Source organism: Prionailurus bengalensis, chromosome E3 (assembly GCF_016509475.1).
Source record: "Prionailurus bengalensis isolate Pbe53 chromosome E3, Fcat_Pben_1.1_paternal_pri, whole genome shotgun sequence".
In the NCBI taxonomy this organism is placed as follows: domain Eukaryota; kingdom Metazoa; phylum Chordata; class Mammalia; order Carnivora; family Felidae; genus Prionailurus; species Prionailurus bengalensis.
Genome location: NC_057357.1, coordinates 16,308,500 through 16,326,332, shown reverse-complemented (window position 1 = coordinate 16,326,332; position 17,833 = coordinate 16,308,500). Strand labels below are relative to the sequence as shown.

At 37.4% G+C, this 17,833-nt stretch overlaps 1 protein-coding gene across 3 annotated transcripts in view; it reads left to right on the top strand.

The window, feature by feature from the left end:
* Positions 1–17,833, top strand: part of TPST1 (tyrosylprotein sulfotransferase 1) — a 175,903-nt gene that overhangs the window by 46,926 nt on the left and 111,144 nt on the right. The window lies entirely within an intron of this gene.

Below are 17,833 nucleotides of genomic sequence, written 5' to 3'. Positions count from 1 at the left end.
ATGGGTAGTGCCATTTTCCATGGCATTTTATAACACATAGTGCTTCTTTTGTCATCTGATGGATCTTGATTTTTTTAAAGGGCAGAGAACTCCAAAATTTGGAAGCTCAATCCATAATCCATACAGGAAGTTCCTTAGATTCAAATACTTCTAGAACTATTGCATTTTTCTTTCTTTCTTATGAAATAGTGACTGGGGTGCCCTGACTTGATCCGACAACCTGATTTGATGACTTATATACCTAGAATATGGATATAAAAATGGAAACTACTGTTAAATTCACATAGCATATTTTTATGAGGAAGAAGTTGGGTGTAACTAAGTTTTATTTTATTTCTTATCTTTTTCCATTCATAAAAGTAATATGTACCTGCTGTCAAAAAAACCCCAAAAAACAAAAAACAGTGTACTTCCCTTCTGTACCTGCTTTTTCCTACCAGGGAATATCTTCTTGATTTCTTTTTTCAATGTATAGAACTTGTACAGTGAGTATTGATTCCTGATGTAGATAATTTGAAAGGAGCAGCTGCATTTCTGCACCTAACTTACAGGTATGATGATAAATTATTAGGTATTATCACTCTACTGGCTCTGGGTTCTGTTTATTGATTCAAAGAGAATTATAGCCATAGCTAATGTCATCACAGTTTATTGTTCTTTTCATATAACATACCATAACTAATTTCTAATCACTTGTATTCATAGGTTAGCATTTCACTTTGTGTGCTTGTATGTTGGCCCAGAGATTCTGTTGCTGGCTCCTTCTAGTAATACAAAATAACACCAAACCCCTGCACCCTTGCCATCCCTAGTCTCTCCAAGGAGGGATTAAGGAGATATGCTCAAGGTAAATTTTGGTGGAAATCAGGACAAGATCATTTTACATATATAATTACTATGTTTAAGGCAAACATGAATACCAAGGAAATTCATAGAAATTACAAACAAATGGATTTTAGAAGGGGAAGAGACCTTACTTAATTAACATTTAGCATACAGAATGGAGGCCCAGTGAGGTTCTGTGCTTTTTCAAGAATCATACGTGGCAGAACCATGACTAGAATTTCCAATGCTTATTCCAAATTTCTTGCTATTATATGAGTTTTTTTAAATTAAGGAATACTTACATATTAAATGCACAGATATTCGGTGTACAATTTGATGAATATTTGTATCTGTATACACTTGTATAATCACCATCTGTATAAAAATACAGAAAATTCCCAGTACCCACTAGGCTCCTTCATGCTCCTCAGTTAACATCCTCCTCAACCCAAAAGTAACCACTGTTTCATCCTCTGTCATCAGAGGTGCTAGGACATTGTATATGAAGTTCAGAAATAGCCTTGCTTGTTTTTGAACTTCCTATAAATGCAAGCATGCCTATATATTATTTTTTGCCTGGTTTCTTTCATTTAACATTAGATATACCTATACCATTGTATGGATTGATTTTTTTCATTGCTATGTAATATTCCAGTGTATAGATATAACACAATTTACCCATTGTTCCTTTGGTGAACATTTGGTGTTTCCAGTTTGGGGCTATTATGGATAAAGTTGCTAACACCATTCCTGTACATTACTATTGGTGGACATAAGCATTGATTTTTCTTGGGTAAAGAAAAATGAGTAAAGTCACTGGATCATAAAATATCTCTGTATCTCTATATTTATATGTCTTTAACAGATGCTTAATTGTTTTTGACAGTGTCTGCACCAGCAATGTATGGCTATAGTATACACTTATGTATTATAGTTGCTTTGCATCTTTGCTAACAACTTGTATTCTCAGTCCTTTTAATTCTAGCAGGGCTACAAGTATTTTTTAAACTTAAAAGCAAAACAAAATAACAACATTTGAATTCCTTTTTGAAACAAATCTTCCCAGAGTTCCAATGTAAAACAGATAAAAACAAAGCTGTTTTGTTTGAGGCAGGTCCAATCTAGGCTGTACTGCTTTTAAGGCTGAGTCTCTGTTCTCAAAAAGAGCTAATTGGGAGATGAGGCAGAAACATACAGAATTATTCCATTAATAAGTACCAAGTTGTAAATATCTCATATTACTTGAGAGTTGTGACCATAAGGAATTCATAGCCCAGAGTCAGTCATCCTGTGTGCTTTGCTTTCCTATAAACGTTTTATTCTGGGGGAAATTGTTTAAAGTCAGTATTTTAATATTTATTTTTGTATTATTTAGTACTAAAATATGGAAAATATTTACGCAGTTTTGAAGGCTTGAAGATATCACCAGATGGTTCAGGATCATATGTAGAAATTGTTGAAGACAGTGATAAAGAAAGCCTTCACAGTTCTACCTGCCTTATTTTATTAACTATGAAAGTTAAGCTTTCCTTTGCTTTGCTTAGGAATTTCCAGTTGTTTTCAGTTAGAGTGGTACCTCTTGCCTGTCTGTCCTTTCCAGTTACAGTAGGAGCATAGGGTAATCATCTGCTAGTATATTTAAGAGTTCCTCTATGAAAGAATTTGGTGGAAGAAAGCATTCTTTCATTCTGGGATGGTGAAGGGAGTCTTCATTAGAGACTGCTGAATATAGGATGGGCTTTTTTTTCCTTTCTTTTTTTTCTTTTTAACTGAAAATAAAAGCCAAGTAATGAGTCGGGAAGGGATGAAAACAGATTCTTTGACTGGCTGATAAGTTTAGTTCTGCATTAAGGTTACAAGCATAGAATTTTAGGTATACTATTTATTGTGTTTTTAGATAGTCATTTCAAGTTCAGTAGTAGAACTAGTTTCTCCAGTGATTGATGTTGTTAACTTTGATGTTTTGAATACTGTGTTCTATTTTAATAAATTATTCACCCATACTCTTCAATTTCATATTAAATTGAGCTATAGTCTTGAATATGATGGCTCCAAAATATGATAGAGAATTCACTGATTGCTTTTATTTCTTCCAAACTTATAGAGAATAGAAAAAAAAAATGAGACACTTCTAAATGTCTTTTTGCCTTTCAAGAAATGTTTGTACAGCAAAGTAGAGGGGTATACATTTTAAGGGAAATACCTTATGCAAATTCTAATAGAATTTTCCAAGAGATTGAATATGGAGTAGGATTTTGCTGATTAGTGAATGGTATCTACTGCTGATGCCTGCTCCTCCAATATTTTGAGTAGGAAATGGAAATAAAGTTTGAGGCTATTTACATTAACTTCTCATGAATTGTGGAATTTTTGTGGAATTTCAGTAATTTCCATCTGGGAACATTCAGGAAGTTACTAGAGTGTACAGCATTGTTCCTGCTTTTGAACTCATTATACCGTAAAATTGCCTGGAACAAATAAAAATCATTAATAACAATAACAAAACAATGCACCATCGTATACTTAAAGGTGACTAAAATAAAACAGTATCCTAGGATCAGTAAACAAGTTTATTAGGTCAAAAGAGCAAAGTCAGAAAACAAAACAAAACAAAATATAATGGTAACCCTTAAACTAGAACCAAAGAATCACAGCTATAATTCAGAGACAAGTTATCTGCTTTTAGGGCAGAAAAAAAGATATGTAACTATTAAGCACAAATAGGTTAGAAGGAAAAAAAGCAGCGGTAAGTAGAAGAGAACAAATAGGAATACAATAATTGACAGTCTCTGAAGCTTCTAGTAAGTAAAGCAGAGAGAAAACTAGAAGTCAGATCCAGAACAAAGTATTAAATAACAAAAATTCAACGGAGTAAATCTTTTTTTTTTTTTTTCAACGTTTATTTATTTTTGGGACAGAGACAGAGCATGAACGGGGGAGGGGCAGAGAGAGAGGGAGACACAGAATCGGAAGCAGGCTCCAGGCTCTGAGCCATCAGCCCAGAGCCCGACGCGGGGCTCGAACTCCCGGACCACAAGATCGTGACCTGGCTGAAGTCGGACGCTTAACCGAGTGCGCCACCCAGGCGCCCCTCAACGGAGTAAATCTTAAAGATTTAATTAGCGTTATTGGTCAGTTCATGAATCAGGCAGAATCCCATCTAGCAAGTAGAGGGGAACTCCAAAGGGCTACAGAAAAGGAAAGGTTTTTAAAGGTAGAAAGCAAGTGGAAAAAAGGAAATTATTAGCAAAGAATCCATTGTTATAGACAAGGTTGCCCTCCTAAGGGGAATGGAAGGGGGTCTATCATTAAATTTATAAGTTCTGACCAGGAAATTCCCATTTTGACTGGTTAAAGGTTACATTTCAGGGGGTGTGAAACTGGAGTTAGATTAGGTATTAATTCTGTTTTGTTTTGTTTTGTTTTTTTAGTTATAAGAACCAGTTTAATTTGTTCTTTGCCTCTCTGTTGTCATCGACCTTAATTAGGTTGATTTGATGTTGAACAAGAGGGCCTCCACCAAACTTAACATACATAGTCTTATCACAGTTGGATGCAAGCACACAAAGATGGGCTTGGTGCCTGTCAGCTTAATGTGCTAGGTCATCATGAATTAGGGCCATCTTCAATGACTCTTGTAAGGAAGTATAAACATCCATTACACCTCCAGCAGCAATGACCCCCTCTGTAACCCTTGCATTCTGCTGGCCATAACTTAGTCTTATGGCCACATATAAAAGGCTAGGGAATGTGTCTTTATTCTAAGTGACCATGTGCCCAACAAAGAGTTGGTGTTTCTTTTACCAAGGGGAATAGACTGGATATTGGATATTGCAGCTGAATCTTGAGTGCCCTCGGGCCTCTGCCTCCACACCGCTTGGCAGGTGGGGGAGTGGGGAGGGAAGCGAGGTATTAAGTCTTGGTTTACTGACTTTGGAGCCTTCCTCAATGCAGCGACACCATTTTGGGCTTGTGGTTTTTTTTTTAAAACGATCAAATAAATAGGTGAGAGCAATGAAGACTGTTTTTTTGGAAATGGAGATACTCCTAAGTAGAATAGTTATTAAATTTTGAATATTAAATTTCTTCTTAGTGTTCAAAATGGAATTTAGTTTAGAAATTAAAATTTTTTATAATATAGGATTAACAGGGAAGGATAACAAAATGTCCACCTGAGAATTTTCTGAAATTGAAGGATGGGAAGAATATTATGAGCAAGTTAAGAGAAAGACAGGCTATGTTCATGCAAATGATGATCACTTCTATAGCATGTAAAATTAATAGCATGCAAATCAGGATTACAACTCTAGTAGCTCAGATTAAAATATCGTAGAATAATTTTATAAATATTATTTTTTTAATTACTTTGGATTACTTATCCTTTGTGAAGGCAGTAAACCTAGCTTTATAAATCTGGTTGTGAATTGAATGTTAGCTAACAGCAATATTTTTGTAGTTGTGGAAATCGCTGTTCTTCTATTACAAATGGAAGAGATAAGTAGCTGAGAAGGGTAACTGCATAAACAATGAATGCAGATGACAGCAAAGCAGATTGCAAAAGAAAAAGAGCAGAGGAGGGGCACCTGGGTGGCGCAGTCGGTTAAGCGTCTGACTTCAGCCAGGTCACGATCTCGCGGTCCGGGAGTTCGAGCCCCGCGTCAGGCTCTGGGCTGATGGCTCAGAGCCTGGAGCCTGTTTCTGATTCTGTGTCTCCCTCTCTCTCTGCCCCTCCCCCATTCATGCTCTGTCTCTCTCTGTCCCAAAAATAAATAAACGTTGAAAAAAAAATTAAAAAAAAAAAAGAGCAGAGGAAAAATTGTATTTCAGAAAATTTTAGTGAAGAATGTGAAGAAACAGCAAGAACGTTAATAAAGCACAGTGCATACTTTTCTTGAAGACTATGGCATTTGATGGCAAAAAGCAGAAATTGGGTATTAGATCATTTATTAATTTAGATTAAGTGTCTTTTCGAAAAATAGAGATCTAAAATAACCATGGTTTTAAACAAAATAGTGGCTGTTACATAAAAGAAGGCAGACCAAGGCTGGTTTGGAAGCTCTGTAGTCATCTGGCATTTAGGCTGCTTCCAGCTTTTGGCTCTTTCAGCCCCGTGGTTCAAGTTGGAGTCCCAATCATATCATCTGTGTCCTTAAGTAGCAGAACAGGGGATAGACTGGGCAAATAAGAAGGTGAATTTAATATTTTTTTAAGGGCATTTCCCATGAATTTCCTTCATTCCCTTACATTCCAGGTAGCCCCTCTCCTTGCATTCTGCTGGCCATAACTGAGTCTTATGGCCACATATAAAAGGCTAGGGAATGTAGTCTTTATTCTAACCAAGAGTTGGTGTTTCTTTTACCAAGGGGAATAGACTGGATATTGGGATAGGCAGATAACAGTCTGCAATTCACTGAGTACCAACTACGTGCCAGATACAGTGTTAAGGTCTCTGTCTTAAAGGTACACATGATCGAATAGCAGATACAGATTCATAACAGTACAATGTTAAGTATTATGGGAAACTAAGAAGAGGTAATGTGTGGTGTTCAGGAAGGCCTTCCTGGAGATTGTGGTATCAAACCGAGAAATAAAGTCATGTTTCTTGACCTTGGCACTATTCACATTTTGGGTCAGATAATTCTTTGTTGTGGGGGGTTGTCCTGTACATTGTGGGGGTTGTCCTGTACATTGTGGGATGGAGCAGCATCCCTAGTCTCTACTCAATAGATGCCAGTAGCAAAACCCCTCCCCACTTTGTGACAATCAGAAATGTTTCCAGACATTGCCAAATGCCCCCTGTGGAGGCAAAACGCTCCCCATCTCCCCTCCTGTTGAGAATCATTGACCTAAAGGATAAGTAGCTCAACAAATAAAGGAAAGAGCATTCAGTTTTAACTTACAGGATAAGGTGCTCCTTGGGTGAGCCATGGCTAGAGCGCTGTAGTTGTTCCTTGACTGTCCAGTGTCTTTCTCTTCCTTAGCCAAATGAGCCATCAAGAGATATTACTCCTAGAAGCAGCCTGTGTCTAATTCTAGCCCTACAGTGTCCAAAAAGAAGAGATGGGTTGGAAGGTTTCTTGTGGCATGACTCCTGGCCCAACCTAGGGGCCTAGCGGCAGGCACAAAAAGACTTAGAGAACAACTGGTCCCTGTTACACCGGACCTATAGACCCTGCCCTTCCACCATACAGTGAAAGTCATGTACACACAATCTCACCTGGACCCAGAATGTTTAATAGCCTAATATAATATAACCTAATATAATTTTTAAAATATAGTAAAATAAAACAAGGCAGTAGTCACTTGGAAGTTACAATATGGACAAATTCTCAAAGAAACATCTAGGGTCGCCTGAGTGGCTCAGTCAGTTGAGCATCTGACTTTGTCTCAGGTCATGATCTCACAGTTCATAGGTTTGAGCCCCACATTGGGCTCGGTGCTGACAGCTCAGAGCCTGGAGCCTGCTTAAAATTCTGTGTCTCCCTCTCTCTCTGTCCCTCAAAAATAAATAAATATTAAAGCAGTTAAAAAAAAAAAGATGAGAAACATCTCAAACTGTGGTATTTATGAGGACTATAGGCACTTTGGTGTTGCTAGAAAGTTCATTTTCAGGTAAGACGTAGTGGGAAACAAGGCTTGAGAGAGTTGGTAAGGATCAAGCTGTGGAGGGCCTTATATTTTATGCTAAAGATCTTGAATTTTATCCTGTAGACCAGTTGATTGCAAACTTCTCTTATTAGTGGGACACTCATTTAAAATCTCATGAGGAACCTTGGTTTCTAAAGTACCTAGAAGTGGAGTGGGTTTGTTTGAAGCAACATTTAATTCTGCTTGTATTTAACAAAACTGAAATGAAACTCGTGGAATTATAAAATTTCTATTTTGTTTTTAAAAGAAAAAATTGATTATAATGTTTTCCAGAATGTATAGAAATGATAAAAATTTGGGTATTATAATCGTTTCTAAGAACACTCAATAAGTATAAGTTTGACTTTATTCAAAAAGAAAATTCAACTGAGTAAATTTGAAGATCTAATTGGCTTTATTAAATGATTCTTCAATCAGGCAGCATCCCATCTAGCAAGGAGAGGGGAGCTCCACTGAGCTACACAAGAGGAAGGTTTTTTAAGGCAGAGAGAGGGCATAAAATAAAAAGGAATTTATTTGCAAGGAATGCATTGTTTAGGCAAGGTTGCCTTCCTAAGAGGAGTGGAAGGGGTCTGTCAATAAATTCCTAGTATTGACCAGGAAATTCTGTTGACTGGATAAATGTTACATTCCTGGCAGGTTGAAACTGCAGTTAGGTTAGTTATTAAGTCTTGGTTTCCTGACTTGGGCTTTAACCTAAGTGGCCCCATTTTGCGCCTGTGGTTTTCCTTTTAACAATTATTCTGCCCCTTTTGATCAGACTCTCATCTTAACTGAGAGATATGATCAAAATTTAAGGCATTAGCACCACTCTCAGCTACTACTCTGTAGTTCTTAGCAGCTTTTGTTGATCCTTTGTGTGGCATTCACAGGTCATAACATTTTTGCTTTATCACTACTTGCTCATCTAAAAGATAATCAAGGGCTATTCTTTATCAAGAACAACTTTGGCCAGAGTCTAAAGATACCTTTGTTGGGGAGCTATTGCTTTAGTAGCAGATTCCACAACAATTTTAAGAATTAAGGAGAAGTTCCTTATCATAGCCTCATTTACGTTTATCCCTAACCAAGGAAGTAGGGACCTGCCAAAAGTAGTGAATTCTGAATCATGAAAGCCACCTTTCAACTCACAATGTGAAATCAGGGGAGTCGACCAATAAGTCTTACTTTGCTTGTGAAAAGTTGGGGCTACAGTTAGATTTTCTTCTGGCTGAAATAAAAGGTCGTTCTAACTTCCAGAGGTTAACGCCCTTAGCAGTGGTCTGAGAGATGAAAATGAGGGGATTATCTTTCCAGGCCAGTAGCAGAGTAAAGGAAAGGAAAAACAAAGGGTTTCATGTTCTGTTAAAGTAGGAAGTCTTGATCCATCATCTTGGGTGGAAGCAGTCTACCTTTGTGTCAGCTACTTCTCTTCCTTGTGATTTGATTTGGAGGTCTCCAGTGTCTGTACAGGACTAGCTGTCATGTGGAGCCTGTAGCTGTGTGGTGTATACTCAAGGCTTAATACCTTCTAGTTTTGCAGAGCAGTGTCAGTGGCCAGGAGCACTGGTAAGGTTCTTTCCAGTGGGGCTCAAGAGCGGTTTTGCTCTGATGTTTCCAAAGTACCTAATCATCAGACTGTAAACTGTGAGCTCTCAGCACAGAGCCTGATGCGGGGCTCAAACTCACGAATTGTGAGATCATGACCTGAGCCAAAGTCGGATGCTTAACCGACTGAGCCACCCAGGCGCCTCTCCAGTAGTCTTAATTACATTTATTAGAATTCTTAATTCTTAGAAACCTTAATTTCTAGTGAAAGCTAATAAGTAAACAATTGTAAACTGTTAATACAAGCACTCTTCAGATTTGCAGATTTATGAATATATTTTATAATTTCTAGAAGCATAGGCCTTTTTCACTTTTCCAGTGCAGCACTAACACATCCAAATATCTTTTAGTTTCTCTAATAAGAAGCCCAAAGTAGTTAAGCCTGTGTTCAGTAATTAATGTTGTAGTATTTTATGTATTTGGAAATGATCTAGATATGTAAAGAGTTTATCATTCAGCCTAATTTAGCAAACCTTAAGGTTTTAAGGTTACCAAAAAGATTTGGGAAAACTATTTAAGTAGACATAAATGTTGCTGAAAAATTCATTTATAAGCTTTTGTCTTGCTTACATATATTTACTTGTTTTTAATAAATATGTTTAGATTACCCACGAAAAAAACTTCATTAAACATTTGACAAAGACAGCCATTATCCCAAGCTATTATTTTTTTGTTGGTAGATCTTGTAAAAGATAATATGAATTTATATGGCTAATATGAATTTATGTGGCTAATAAGCTTAGGTAGAATAAAAGTTTTATATTTAGTGTTGATAACTCTAAACATGTCTGTTTTAATTAAACTATCAACCTGAAACTTGTTTATATAGAGAGTATTTTTTTTCAGATTACGTGAACTTGAAAAACATTTGGGTTAGTTTCTGGTTTTTTTTGAGAGCTTTAGAATGCTCAATCCTTATAAGCACTTGCCTTCAAACCAACTAATTAGAGCCCTTCACAAATTAATTTTAGCAATACTATCCAGAGACAGCACAATATCTCACATTTATAACATATTTACAAACAGACAAATGCAAAGACCTTATAATTACTAATATTTGTGGAGAAGATTTTTTAAATTTATATTTGTCCCTAAATTTATCTTAAGGAGACTACTAGAGCTTAGGAGCCCTTTTAGCAGTTTGTATTCTATTTTATTTAATTTTTTTAAAGCAGTTTGTGTTTTATTTTATTATTATTGTTTTTAAATGTTTATTTTTGAGACAGAGACAGAGAGAGACAGAACATAAGCAGGGGAGGAGCAGAGAGAGAGGGAGACACAGAATCCAAAGCAGGCTCTCCAGGCTCTGAGCTATCAGCACAGAGCCCAATGATGGGCTCGTGACAGCTTAGAGCTAGATGTGGGGCTCAAACTCATGGATTATGACCTGAGCTGCAGTCATAATTTAAGCTGCAGTTGACGCTTAACCAACTGAGTCACCCAGACATCCCACCAGTTTGTATTTTAAAAAGACCTTTTCCCCTTTTTTTCCTTCCTTGAGAGTCATATGATTGTGGGCTGTGTTTATAACCCCAAGAGACCAAAGAATATTAAGTTTCTCCAAGATGGACTTTGCTTTCCTAAGGCCAAAAACTTATAAGCCTTTTGAGATAAATAAGGAAAATTTGGGGATTGGTAAAGAAATAGATTAATTTTGAGTTGCCTCTGGGGCTGACTTTTGTTTTGTAAGCTTTGTAAGATTTGGACATTTGCTTTCAGTTCCTCAAAGACTTGGGTTGTAACTTAAATGACATCATAGATTGATCCACCTATCCAACTACATTACCCTTAATTTGTTTCTTTCCCTTTGGGTTCAGAGTTTTTAATTTTAAATATTTCTGTCAGTATTAAATAACCCCTCTTGGGTGTAAGATGGGCCCCAAAGAGGGTAAAGGATGTTACCTTCCCCAAATCCAGAGTCACTGCCAAAGATAGCCAAAAGAAAGAACCAACAACTTATATGTCCAGGGCAGGTATAAAGCCAAGCCCAGTTGAGTAAGCAAGAAGACAGTAGCTATCCCTGAGAGAGAAAGATCAATCAACAATGGGTTTGGATTTGGAAAGTAAGGGATAATATGAAACTCTATTTCCCTCTTACAACTGGGCATTACTGACAGATTCAGAAGAACTGATTCTGATAAGAATTTTCACCCTTCCCTGGTTTCTGTCAGTTTTTCTAGGATACCCTCTGCAGACTCTGGTATCTACCAGAGTTTCCTCTTGTCTGTTTAAAGAAATAATATAGCAGTTTACCGGAAAATTCCTCAGTTTCATTGACTCTGGGAGGGGGTCTAAATGGGGGCCCTCCTTTGAAGGTGGAGTTGTCTGTAAGGCCATTAATTTGGAAGACTTTTGTTTATGGTTATGTAGTCTTTTCAGAGTGGAAAACAATTCAGACAGGATTAGTGGATAGACTACTCAAAGGAGGAATAAGAGGAGCAATGGGAGTTATAGGCTTGTTTTAGGTCCCTTTTACATTAATCTTTCTCTAGGCTTTTGCAATGAATTTTTCAATGAAACTACTTTGGAATTTTGGAACCTTTGGAGGCCTCTGCTTGCCCATTAAAATAGGTGTCCCATTCTGCTTAATTTGGGAACCCTTTCAAGTGCACTTTTTTTTAAAGTTTATTTATTTTGAGAGAGAGGGAGAGGGAGGGAGAACATGAGTGGGGAAAGGGCAGAAAGAGAATCCCCTAGCAGGCTTTTCACTGTCAGCACAGGGCCTGACAATGTGGGCCTCGAATTCATGAACCACGAGATCATGACTTGAGCTGAAACCAAGAGTCAGATGCTCAACCGACTGAGCCACCCAAGCACCCTTCACGTGCACTTCTTAGATGATCTTATCTAGTTGGAACATTCCCCATCATGACCACTGTAATTCTAGGTTGTTTGACTAAAATTTTGCCATTTCTGTATATATTCAGTGCACCTAGCACCATAGTTTTTGGACATAAAATAAGCAAGTGTGCCAGAGGTGGTACACTTGACTCTAGAATTTAAGGATTTCATTAGCTAAGTCTTTGTTTACATAAAACCAGACAAACAAATGTGCAACTTAACACATAGTGGTAACCAGAGGATATTACTGTGGGCTGGCCAAGAGAAGATCTTGTGTACCACGAGTACTAAACCAGTAGACTAAACCAGCAGATTCTAGTAAATGGGGATTTCAGACTGGAACTGGGGAAGGGATTCCAGCGTGGAATTGTGGACTGGGCTATGGACAAGGGCTAAGGACTGGTGCTCTGTTAGAGCCCCATGTCAGTCTAGGCTGACCAGTTAACCGTGGACTGGAAAGCCAATTAGATCGGTAGTTTGAATGCAAAAAGAGTAGAATTCCAACCATGAAGGACTTACCAGTGGCCCTCAGAAATGGCAAGAAAGACCGTGAGCTCAAAAGAGTTCACAGGGTACCGTGCCAGTGTGTTTTGTTGTTACTGAATGCCATTGGAAGTTTGCTTTGGATCCCACTGCTGCCATCAAATATGTTAAAAAACAAGATTCAGGGGCGCCTGGGTGGCGCAGTCGGTTAAGCGTCCAACTTCAGCCAGGTCACGATCTCGCGGTCCGTGAGTTCGAGCCCTGCATCAGGCTCTGAGCTGATGGCTCGGAGCCTGGAGCCTGTTTGCGATTCTGTGTCTCCCTCTCTCTCTGCCCCTCCCCCGTTCATGCTCTGTCTCTCTCTGTCCCAAAAATAAATAAATGTTGAAAAAAAAATTAAAAAAAAAAAAACCAAGATTCAACTGAGTAAATTTGAAGATATTACTGGCTTTTAAAAGTGATTCATGAATCAGGCAGCATCCCATTTAGCAAGTAGAGGAGAGCTCCACTGAGCTACACCAGAGGGAGGTTTTTAAAGGCAGAGAGAGGGCATTAAAAAAAGAAGAAAGGCATTTATTAACAAGGAATGCATTGTTTAGGCAAGGTTGCCTTCTTAAGGGTAGTGGAAAGGGTCTTTCAGCACATTCCTAGAATTGGCCCAGAAATTCTGTGTTGACTGGTTAAAGGTTACATTCCTGACAGGTTGAAACTGCAATAGATTAAAGTCTTGGTTTGATACCATTTTGGGGCTTTGTTTTTCTTGTTAACAACTTTTTAGGGTATAAAACATAGAGGATCCCTCTATCATAAAATTAAAAAAAAATGTTTTTAAATGTATGCCTGTTTGGGAATGTATTTTCAGATGAAGCATAGGTTAGGGGTGCCTGGGCGGCTCAGTCGTTTTAGCGTCTGACTCCTGATTTCGGTTCTGGTCATGATCTCACAGTTTTGTGAGTTTGAGCCCCACATGGTTTCTGCACCGACAGCTCAGAGTCTGCTTGAGATTCTCCCTCTTTCTCTACCCCTACCCTGCTTGTACTGTCTCTGTCTCAAAAGAAAGAGAGAGAGACAGAGACAGATAGAGAGAGAGAAAGGAAGGAAGGAAGGAAGGAAGGAAGGAAGGAAGGAAGGAAGGAAAAAGGAAGAAAGAAAGAAAAATGAAGCATAGGGCAAATTTGGTCTGTGAATAGAGTAACCTATGAAATTGACTGTTGTCAAAGAAAAATAAGGCATATTGTAGGTATTACAACTAGTGCCTATTCAGATATTATTGTCTTCTACCTTTTCTGAATTCAGAACAGCATGGTCCTCTGCCTCTTTCAAATTACCTGACTGATGAGGGATAATTTCATTATTTTTGAAAACATCATTACATGCCATCATTGCTCAAAATCATCAAATGTCAGCCATATATTAGAATCACTTAAAGGACCTTTGAAAAGACCCAGAGTTTCTGATTCAGATCTGTGATAAGTCCAAGAATTTGCGTTTGTAACAGGTTCTTAGGTAATGCTGATGTCCTGGTCTGGAGATTTCACTTTGAGAACCACTGCCTCAAAATCGTTCTATGTCTTATGTTGGCTTCATATGCAGACTATGACTTTTTTACCCCTTACCCTCTGGGCCCCCACTACATTGAAATAATTGTATCTACTCAAATATACCATACTGCTCATTGTATTGTTCCTTCTGCCTGTAGTGCCTTCCTCACACTTCTTCATCTGAGCAACGCAAGTTGCATTGCAGCATTCAGCTCAGATCTGTCTTTCCTAAGGGTCTCTCTGAGATCTCCCTCTGTCCAGTGAACTTCCTGTGTCTTCAGGAAATGCCTTGGCGAATGGAAGAGTTCAGACTTTGAAGCTGATTAGATTCGTGTTTAAAACCTTTCACTGATACTAACTGGCTTTATAACATCCGATACACTACTGTTCTTCTCTGTGTCTCTGTTTTTTAAACTATAAAATGGAGAAGATGATGATGATAATGATGATATCATCCAAAATTTACTGAATATCTGTTGTGTGCTAGGCACTTTGTTAAGCTCTTTACATGCATTACTTCACTGATGTTTCATATTTATCCTTTCATACTTACCCATAGGTACTTTCAAAACCATTTTATAAATAAAGGACTATGTCTCTCAGAGAGGTTGAGGAGCTTTTCCTCACTCACAGTTGAAAACAGGTAAGCTAGGGCATAGACCAAGTCTTTCTGTCTTCAGGAATGGTACTCTTAATCTCTATGTTATATTTAGTTTACAGGGCTTTTGAGTAGTAAATAAAATAATGAGTGTCAAAGTGGCTAATCACAGGCTTTTGAGTCAGTTGAACAGAGATTTAAATTCCAGCTCAATCCTTTATTAGTTGTAATAATAAACCCTGGATGAGTTTCTTGATTTTTCCAGTTCTTAGTTACCTCATCCTCCCCCTTTCCTTATCCTAGAAATAGAGATGGTAATAATATCCAATAGGGATGGTAATAATACCCACTTCATAGGGTCATTGTGAGAATTAAATTAGAATGACTATTAACATTTAGCCCAGGGACGCCTGGATGTCTCAGTCTACTTGGGCTCAGGTCATGATCTCACGATTCATGGGTTCAGGCTTCGCATCAGGTTCTCTGCTGACAACTCAGAGCCTGCTTCAGATTCTGTCTCCTCTCTCTGCCCCTCCCCCACTTGCACTCTGTCTTCTCCATCTCAAAAGTAAATAAACATTAAAAAAATTTTAATAAAATAAAATTACTATCAAGCCCCTAGCATAGAACCTGGCGTAAATGGTCCTTATTATTAGAATATTATTTTTATAATATTGTATATTACATAAATATAATAATCTAATAATAACTTATCCTCTCAGAAAAAAAACAACTGGGAAACTAGCACAGTCAAGTGCTTCATGGACTTTTGTTAATGTTATCACACATTCTCCTGTAGCCTTGTTTAGGGTAGAGATAGTCTTAACTCATGAAATGTTTGTCTAACAGAGCAAATTGGGCACCTGATTTGAACAATCCTAGTGGGGAAACTGACATGGCAGGTGGGGAGTTTTAGCATTACAATAGCAGTATTTGAAACTACTTGTAGATGTCTGATCTTTCCTTGTCATATTTTTCCTGTTTTTGTTTGTTTAGTTTGCCTGTTTATGAACTTTACATAAATGGGATCATAGTCTGTTTTCTTCTTTCTTGCATGTGTCTTTCCTTCTTTCCTTCCTTCCAGTCCTCCCTGTCTTCTTTTTCTTAACATTATCTTGAGATTTATTTTTAGATGTATAGCTATCATCAGTTTGGTTTTATTGCCACAATACTATTCTGTGATATAGCTTACTTAAACATTTATGCTATTGATGAACATTTGGGTTGTTTTTGGTTTGGAGCTATATACATTTTTTAAGGTGTGTCCTTTCAAGAGCTTCTCAAAAAATAAACACTTAGGAATAGAGTTGGTAGAATCATGGAGGATATGATGTTCAACTTCACACAGTAATGCCAGATTTTTTTCTAAGGAGTTTGCAGTGGTTTACACTGCCACTGTCATAGTATAAAAATTCCCAAGGATCTGTATCTATAAGTCTGGCTTTTTTTTTTTTAAGTTAATATTTTATGTTTATCTTTCATTTACATACATGTATGTAGTTTTAAACTTACATGTACATCTGCACCAAATATTTAGGTAGTAAAATTAGAATCTTTTGGTGCACAGAAATACAATGCATTTTACAACCATCTTATTTAATTACGTAGGGCAGCCTGGTTTTTTAATTTTCTGATTGGGTAAAAGTAAATGGTACCTTACTGTGATTTTAATTGCTAATTCTCTGATTAAGGGAATTTGAGTACCATATATGTGTGTGTGTGTGTGTTTAATTTTAATTCCAGTAGAGTTAATATACAGTGTTGTATTAGATTGGGTATACAATATAGTGATTCAATAATTCCATACTTCATCCAGTGCTCATCATAAGTGTACTCTTAATCCCTTTCACCTACTTCACCTATCTCCCCCACCCCCCACCCAACTTCCCTCTGGCAACCATCAGTTTGTCCTGTACAGTTAAGAGTCTGTTTTATGGGGTACCTGGATGGCTCAGTCAGTTGAGTGTCTAACTCTTGATTTTGGCTTGGATCGTGATCCCATGATCCCTGAGCATGGAGCCTCCTTAGATTCATATTCTCTCTCTCTCTCTCTCTCTCTCTCTCTCTCTCTCTCCCCTTCTCTGACCATCTAGCCTGCTTGCTCTCTCGCTCCCTCTCAAATTGAAAAAAAAAAGAGTCTGTGTTTTGGTTTTTCCCTTTTTTCCTTTGCTTGTTTTGTTTCTTAAATTCCACATATGAGTAGAATCATATGGTGCTTGTCTTTCTCTGACTGAATGACTTCACTTAGCATTATAGCCTCTAGATCCATCCATGCTGTTGCAGATGGCAAGATATTCTTTTTTATGGCTCAGTAATAATCTTCTATTGTATATATATTCTACCTCTTTTTTATCCATTCATCTATTGATGGACACTTGGGCTGCACCCATAATTTGGCTATTATAAATAATGCTGCAATAAACATAGGGGTGCATATATCTTTTTGAATTATTGTTTTTGTATTCTTTGGGTAAATACCCAGTAGTGGAACTCCTGGGTCATATGGTAAGTCTATTTTCAATTTTTTCATGAACCTCCATATGCTTTTCCACAGTGGTTGCATCAGTTTGCATTCTCCACATCAACAACAGTTGTTGTTTCTTGTGTTTTTGATTTTAGCCATTTTGACAGGTGTGAGGTGATATCTCATTGTGGTTTTGATCTACATTTCCCTGATGATGAGTGATATTGAGCATCTTTTCATGTGTCTGTTGGCCATCTGTATGTCTTTGGAGAAATGTCTGTACAAATCTTCTGCCCAAGTTATTAATTGGATTATTTGGTTTTTGGGTATTGAGTTGTATAAATTCTTTATATATTTTGAATACTAACCCTTTATCAGATATGTCATTTGCTAATATCTTCTCCCATTCTGTAGGTTGCCTGTTAGTTTTGTTGATTGTTTCCTTCACTGTGCAGAAGCTTTTTATTTTGAAGTACTCCCAATAGTTTGTTTTTGTTTTCTTGCCTTGAGACATATCTAGAAATATGTTACTTTGGCCAATGTCAGAGAAATTATTGCCTGTGCTCTTTTCTAGGATTTTTATGGTTTCAGGTCTCACATTTAGGTCTTTAATCCATTTTGAGTTTACTTTTGTGTATGGTGTGAGAAAGTGGTCCAATTTCATTCTTTTACATGTAGCTGTCCAGTTTTCACAGCACCATTTGTTGAAGAGATGTCTTTCTCCCATTGCATATTCTTTCCTGCTTTGTTGAAGATTATTTGACCATATAATTGTGGGTTTATTCTGGGTTCTATTCTGTTCCATTGATGTATGTGTCTCTTTCAGTGCCAGTACCATACTGTTTT